Raw genomic sequence first — 7,695 nt, 5'->3', positions numbered from 1 at the left:
AGAGCCAGATATGGAGTCGGCTGTTTCCCTGCCCAGAATATCCGGCAGGCCGCAAGACACATCTGGCCCTGTGCTGCTTGAGCAAAAACTCCGAAGGAGAGACAGTTACAAAAGGGATAAACATAAAAACAGACGACAGCAAATTGTGATCAGCTCTGAGAAGGAAAGGAACTTGTCTCGCCGTGCAGAGCTGGGAGCTTTCCCGTCTGGGCTGCTCTGGGGGTGTTCATCTCAGCTAAACAAGTTCTGCTGCTGCACCAAGGCAGGAAGGCAGGGTGCGTGTGGCCAGGTAGACAGGGCCTCGTTGATCTTACTCATTCCCCATTAAGAGACAGTTGTCTCGGGCACTTAACTAATAAACAGATGTTGGCCATAATCATCACGCACTTTGCTTGGTAGTTTTATTGGCCCCAGCATTGAGATGAGGTCATTGAAGCTGGGGAGTTTGCTGCATGCCCGTGATTACCTTGCAAATACCCTGACTGTTCTTTCAATCTAGACTGGTGTGGCTGTCATGTCCCAGCCCTGTGAATGGCATCGTGTAGCTTCTCCCAAGTGGCCCAAATGACTGACATTGATATGCTTAATTCGTTGGAAATAGTATGTGACAATAATAGAAAAAGGTAGTAAGAAATTGTTTGGAAAACTGGAAAAAACCTTTTCTTCCCCAGCTGGGGGAGCGTAACCTGTATCACTCACCCTACTCACTGCCTGTCACCTCCTCCCCGCCGACTCCGTGTTCATAAGCCACACTGAGTCTTGGGAGAACATTTTGCCTCATGACACTTTTGACTAGGACCTGCAACTTCTTTGTCCCTGGTTAACTCTCTCTTCAAAGCCATTCAACTTTTTTGCAGGCTCCTCCACTCACATGTAAGAATAGCCTCTTTAAACTTCTTGATGCAGCTCCTTAATGAAGATCTTGTGATGGAAACCTAGCCAAAACTGGGATGTATGCATATAGTGACTGCAAACTCAGCACTTTGTTAGTTCAGAATCAGAGGGGTGAGTGACTCAGGAAATGCTTTTTTAAGGTAACAAGGGGAAAGTGAAAGGACGCTTTCTGTGTAAGAAAGAAACATCTCAATCACAGCCAGTAAGGCACCTGTGTTCAGGATGGGGTGTGGCGAGTGCAGAGTTCTCACAAAGAAAATAGTGGTGTGATGGGAGCGAGGACAGTTGGGTACTTTATTGGGGAGGAGAAAAAGTGGGCTGAACATTTCCTTGTTGAACAAGAGGATTGTGACATGATGTGCTTGTATTTTGGGAGAAGGGTTTTGTGGGGACAAGCCTAGGAGTACGCTGTATGTCTGGGGAGTCAGCACAACAGAGAAACACAGAGAACCGGGCAGACCCCAAGACCCATGCTGGGGGAGAGACTGCCCACCAATTGGAGCCCTGGAGGCTGCTTCTGTCCCTTAGCTGTGGCCTCAGACCTCCCTTCACAGCCCAGTCCTGTTGATACAAGAATAAAAAACGTTGGGCATGAGAAGGGCTGTGTCCCAGGCTTTCATTGAGCCCCTGGGATGTGCCCCACCAGATTTTGTTCCTTAACTTCATGCAGTAAAGAATTCAAGAGCAAGCCAGTGTTGAGTAAAGGTAGATTTATTCAGAGAGATACATTGATAGGCAAGAGAAACTTCACGAGGTGTGGGGGTTTGATGCTCATATTAGAAGTAGGTACACACTCCACACATTGTGGGCCTTCCCCAAAGAGGGAGAGAGAGTGGTGACCGCGAGGTGGCGCTGTGTTGCTTGTTTTCTTGGGCTTGGTGGTTTCATATGCTAATAAGTAGAAGGACCAGCCTTAGGGCAAGGGGCTAGGATTCCCAGGGAGTTGGCCATTTCCCACCCTTTGACCTTTTGTGGCTAGCATTGGGACTGCCATGTTGCCTGGGGCATGTTATTCACCAAGTTACTATTACAATGGATGTTTACTGAAGCTCAAGATCTGCTAGAAGTTAAATCTCTTCATCCTGAGCCTCAAGGCCTATTGGGGGTTGAATCCTTTAACATTTTGATGTTAATTGCTGTGGCCTTCCTTGAATGGCTGTGCTCTTCCCCCTTCCATCCTGTCTCACTGTGATGACACAGAGACAGCAAAGGTCGGGCCCTACCTGTGCTCCTGCATTTAAAGGTGGGAGGTGTGAGGTGGGCTTATGATGACCCTGAATGATAAGAAAAATGTTTCAGATTTTCCTACGTGAGACATGGGGACCTGACAGCAACCTCCGCAGATTTATCTCACGGGCATTATCGCTTGTGTTGTTATAGAAACAACAGGCAAGCCAAGAAACAAGTATAACTCACAAGGTTGTAGTACTGAGATTTATTTCGCTGGCACGCTCAGAGGGGCTTCATTTCCAAAGCTCTGAGCACCTCCAAGACGTGCACATGAGGTTTTATAGGGTTAATTACAAGTATGGGGCTATTAGCCAATAAGGCTCAAACAACAAAAAGCAAGGAATCAGTACACTGAAGCTTATCAATTTGGAACAGATCCCGTTACTGACAATTGTTGTCCTTGGATTTACGTGTTAGCTTATTAGCCCATTAAACTGACACTAAACTTCAGGTTTACCAGGTAGCTCAGCAAAACTTAGATCAGTAAACCGACACTTATCACACTTAGATTTGTGACTTAGCTTGTTAGCCCAGCTGGGGTTTTCCTTCACAGTGTCACTTATATTTTTTATTTTTCTTTTTATCTTTTTTTAAGTATTTAACCCAAATTTAATATCAGGGTTTTTTGGGAAAGAAATTTCTCTTTATCTTTTCTTTGGGGTTCTTTTGGGGGGGAGGTAATTAGATGTATTTATCTGTTAGTGGAGGCCCTGGGGCTTGAACCCAGGACCCCGTGCACGCTAAGCACATGCTCTACCACCCGCCCCTTCATCATTTTCTTTTTGCTTTAGCTGCCAAGAATCTTACAGCTGAATTTGTAGTCGGCCTTTAACACTTGCCCTGACTTCATGGAATCCATTTTTATGAGTTTATCTCCCCCTGGTTTCATTTAAGTATTGAATCTCCATTTTCTCTTCACTCTCCGTTTTGCATTTTTGTTGTTATGGTTGTTAAGCTGTGTTTAACAGAATTGTTTAAATTCTCTTTTAGCAAGAGGCTGAATGTAAATAAATATGTAAGCAAACAGCACAATTAAATGCTTTTATACATTCTGAGCTGTTTAGTAGTAACTTAAAAACCGAATTGAATATTAAAGTGATAGCATTTTAAAAATATTTTTTAATTTTTCATAAAAATATAGCTGATTTAAAATATGATATTAGTTTCAGGTGTACAATAGATGCTCCATTTATAGTTACTGTAAAACATTGTCTGTATTCCATGTGTTGTAAGATACATCCCTCTAGCGTGTTTAAATTACATGTTGCAGTTTGTATAAGAAAGTTGGGTAACGCAGAGTCTGGAACGTGGCTGTGTATGACTCAGGTTCACGCTCACCCTGCCTGGCAGAGCTCAGGCCTTCACTCCTTTCTGCAGGGGAGCGAGTGGAGGCAGCTCTCATCAGCGCTGTCACCACCCTCTGAGTGGCAGTGACAGCAGTGACTGTGTGTGGACGTGCAAATTGTTTTTCCAAGAGCTTTATATGCGTTTCTGCATTTAATAATTAAAGCCCTCCTGTGAGGAAGCGTTTTTAATGCATAATACATTTTATTTTGATATTGATAGATTTCAAACCTCTGGAAAATTTACAGTAGTACAATAAACGCTTAGATACAGTTCACCTTATAGGGCACTATTTGGCTTTCTGTGTCTGGCTTATTTTAGCATAAAATTTCAAGGTTCATCCATATTGTAGCCTGAATCAGTACTTTATTCTTTTTGTTTGATAATATCCTTTTCCATTTTTTTTTGGTTTTAGTCTATTTAAAAATATTTTCATTGAAGTCTAGTCAGTTTATAATGTTGTGTCAGTTTCTTGTCTACAGCACAAGACTTCAGTTAAAAAGGAACATACCTGCATTCATTTTCATACTGTTTTTAAACATAAGATACTATAAGATATTAAATATATTCTCCTGTGCTATACAGTATAAACTTGCTGTTTATTCTTTACATACTCAGTAACTGCAAATCTTGAACTCCCAATTTATTCCTTCCCACACCCTCCCCCCTCTGGTAACCACAGTTTGTTTTCTGTGACTCTGTGTCTGTTTCTGTTCTGTAGATAAGTTTATTTTTTTGTTTCTTTCTTTTTTTTTTTTTAGATTCCACATGTCAGCAATCTCATGTGGTATTTTCCTTTCTCTTTCTGGCTTACTTCACTTAGAATGACATTCTCCATGTCCATTGATGTTGCTGCAAATGGCATTATTTTATTATTATTTTATGGCTGAATAGTAGTCTATTGGACAAATATGCTACAACCTCTTTATCCAGCCATCTGTCAGTGGACATTTCGGTTGTTTCCATGTCTTGCTATTGTAAATAGTGCTGCTGTGAACATTGGGGTGTAGGTGTCTTTTTTAATTAGGGTTCCTTCTGGATATATGCCCAGGAGTGGGATTGCTGGGTCATCTGGGAGGTCAAGGTTTTGTCTTTTGATGAACCTCTATACATTTTTCCACAATGGCTCCACCAAACTGCATTCCCACCACAGTGTAGGAGGGTTCCCAATTCTCCGCAGCCTCTCCAGTATTTATTGTCTGTGAACTTCTCAATGATGGCTATTCTGACTGGTGAGAGGTGATATTTGATTGCAGTTTTGATTTGCATTTCTCTGAGAATGATATTGAACATTTTTTCATGTGCCTACTGGCCATTTGTGCGTCTTCATTGGAGAAATGTTTGTTTAGGACTTCTGCCATTTTTTGAATTGAATTGTTTGTTTTTCTTTCTTATTAAGTGTAAAAGCTGTTTACATATTCTGGGAATTAAGCCCCTAGCAGTTTCATTTATTGCAAATATTTTCTCCCATTCCATAGGTTGGTAGTATTTTTGTTTTGCTTACTGTTTCCTTAGCTGTGCAAAAGTTTGTAAGTTTAATTAGATCCCTCTTGTATATTTTTGGTTGTTTTTCTATTGCTTGAGTAGACTGCTCTAGGAAAACATTGCTGAGATGTATGTCACATGTTTTGCCTATGGTTGCTTCTAAGAGGTTTATAGTGTCTTGTCTATATGTTTAATTCTTTAACACATTTTGAATTCATTTTTGTATATTCTGTGAGGGAGTAGTCTAACTTCATTGATTTACATGCAGCTGTGCAGTTTTCCCTGCACCATTTGCTGAAGAGGCTGTCTTTATTCCATTGTATGTTCTCACCTCCTTTGTCAAAATTTCAATGACCAAAAGTTTGTGGGCCTATTCTTGGTAAATATGTTTATCCGTTCATTGATGGATGGATATTGTTAGTAACTTTTGGCTACACTGAATGATACTGCTATGAATATTGATGTGAAATTTTTATGAGAATATGTTTTCATTCTGTTGGCTGTACAGTTGGCCCTCCATATCTGTAGTTTCCACTACATGGATCCAGATGGCTGATTGTAAAGGGACTCGAACATCCTTGGATTATGGTATCCAGGGTGTGGGGTTCCTGAAACCAACCCCCCAATGGTATTGAGGGATGACTCTACATATAGGAGTGGAATTGCTGAGCCATATAACTCTAAGCTTTTGAGGAAATACCAGGCTTCTCCAAAGAAGTTGCACAATTGTCCCTTTCCCCTGGCCGCATATGAGGTTTCTCTGCCTCCTGAACGACATTTGTTATTGTCCGTGATTTGGTAATAACCATCCTAGTGGGTGTAAAATGAGATCTCATTTTGATTTTGATTTGTCTAGTGATGTTGAGCATCTTTTCATATGCTTAATGGCCATTTGTATATGTATCTAAATTCATGGTAAATTTAAAAATTGGGTCTGTTTTATTGTATTGTTCAGTTGTAAGAATTCGTTATATATCCTGGATGCTACTCTCTTATTAGATACATGTTTTGCAAAATTGTTCTTCTATTCTGCACATTGTCTTTCACTATATTTTTTTAAACATTAAAACAATTTCTTTACAGGGGAGGTAGTTAGATGTAATGATTTATTTTATTTTTCTTGCTAAGCAAGCACTCTCTGACTTGAGATACCCATTTCCCCTGTCATTTCACTTTCTTGATGATGTCCTTTGTAAGAAAAGGGTTTTAATTTTGATGAAGTCCAGTTTATCTGCTTTTTTCTTCTATCACTTGTGCTCTTGGTATTGTATCCAGGAAACCAAAGCCTATCCTAGGACCACAAAGATTTATACTGTGTCTTCTTTTAGAAAGTTTATAGGTTTAATTTTTACATTTCTGTCTGTGATCTACTTTGTTTTAATTTTTATTTGTTATATAAAATATGGGTGTTCAGATTCCAGATTGATTCTTTTGCCTGCAGACACCCAGCTGTCCCTGCACAATTTGTTGAATAGACTATTCTTTCAATGGGGTGTTTTTGGCCCCCTAGTGGAAAACTGTCTGTAAATGTAAGTTTTTCCCCGTGGGTTTTTATTGTGTCTCATAGATTTATTTATCCAAACTTATGCCAGCAACATACTGACTTATTACTATAGCATTTTAGTACCTTTTAAAGTGAGTCCTCCAAATTTACTCTTCTTTTGCAAGGTTGTTTTGGCTATCCTGGGCCCCTTGCACGTCCATATTAATTTTGGGATCAGTTTTTCAATTTTTGCAAAGAAGTCAGCTGGAATTTTGATAGGGATTCCACTGTATATGTAGATCATTTTGAGGAGTCTTAATATTTTTAATAATACTCTCTATCATTCCATGGAAATGGGATGTCTTCCATATATGTAGATCTTTTAAAATTTATTTTGGTGATACTTCAAAAAGTTCAATGTACAAATCTTGTAAATTTTTGTTAAATGTATCTCTCATTTTATTTTTAATGCTGCTGTAATTGGAAATGCTGAGTTTCTTATGGGTGGGACTATATATCAATCTTCTTATTTCTAGAATTCCTTAACAGCAATTACCCTAGTTATATATTTGCTACTTAAATCTATCCACAACAATTCCCCACCCCATGTTATAAGAAACCAAGACCCAAGTTAAGCTACCTGAACACCTATGTGGAAATGTGAAATGAGACCCTTGGGTGGGGCTTTGTGCAGATCATACTGGAGCTTATTCAGGATGGCTTCATCGTAATTTCTTTTAAACAACCCTTTCGGTGTATTTAGTCAGATACATTAAGAACATGCCCTTTTGATGTGCGGAGTAGCTAAGACTATGATTTTCAAATAATTTCTAATGAGAGTGTTGTTCTTGAAACCTAATTTGCATCAATCTTTGAAGATTTATGTTTCAGGGGCTTTGACTAAAGAACACCTGTCTTTAATCAATAACGACAACTAAATGCTCAAGCAACATGTAAGAGCTTGAGCAAACTGCCCCTACCCCATAGTGCTGGGTGGCTGCAGCTGCAACTGGAGTCAGCGCTTACCTATCCCAGTACGCTTGTGCTGATCTGCTCAAAGTGGTTCGTCCAACAGTTTGTCAGTAGTCTGTTGGACAAAGTCATTAAAAATTGATTGAAGGTTGCTGGAATGCAATATAATCTTATTAATATTAATTAAGCACATATTGAGTGCTTATTGTATGATGGAATTGTCCCTCAGCCTCACATGAATATTATTTCTCATAAAACCTCACATATTTCCTTGTTAATCTCACTTT

Source organism: Vicugna pacos, unplaced genomic scaffold (genome assembly GCF_048564905.1).
Source record: "Vicugna pacos unplaced genomic scaffold, VicPac4 scaffold_20, whole genome shotgun sequence".
NCBI lineage: Eukaryota > Metazoa > Chordata > Mammalia > Artiodactyla > Camelidae > Vicugna > Vicugna pacos.
This window is presented reverse-complemented; position numbering follows the sequence as displayed.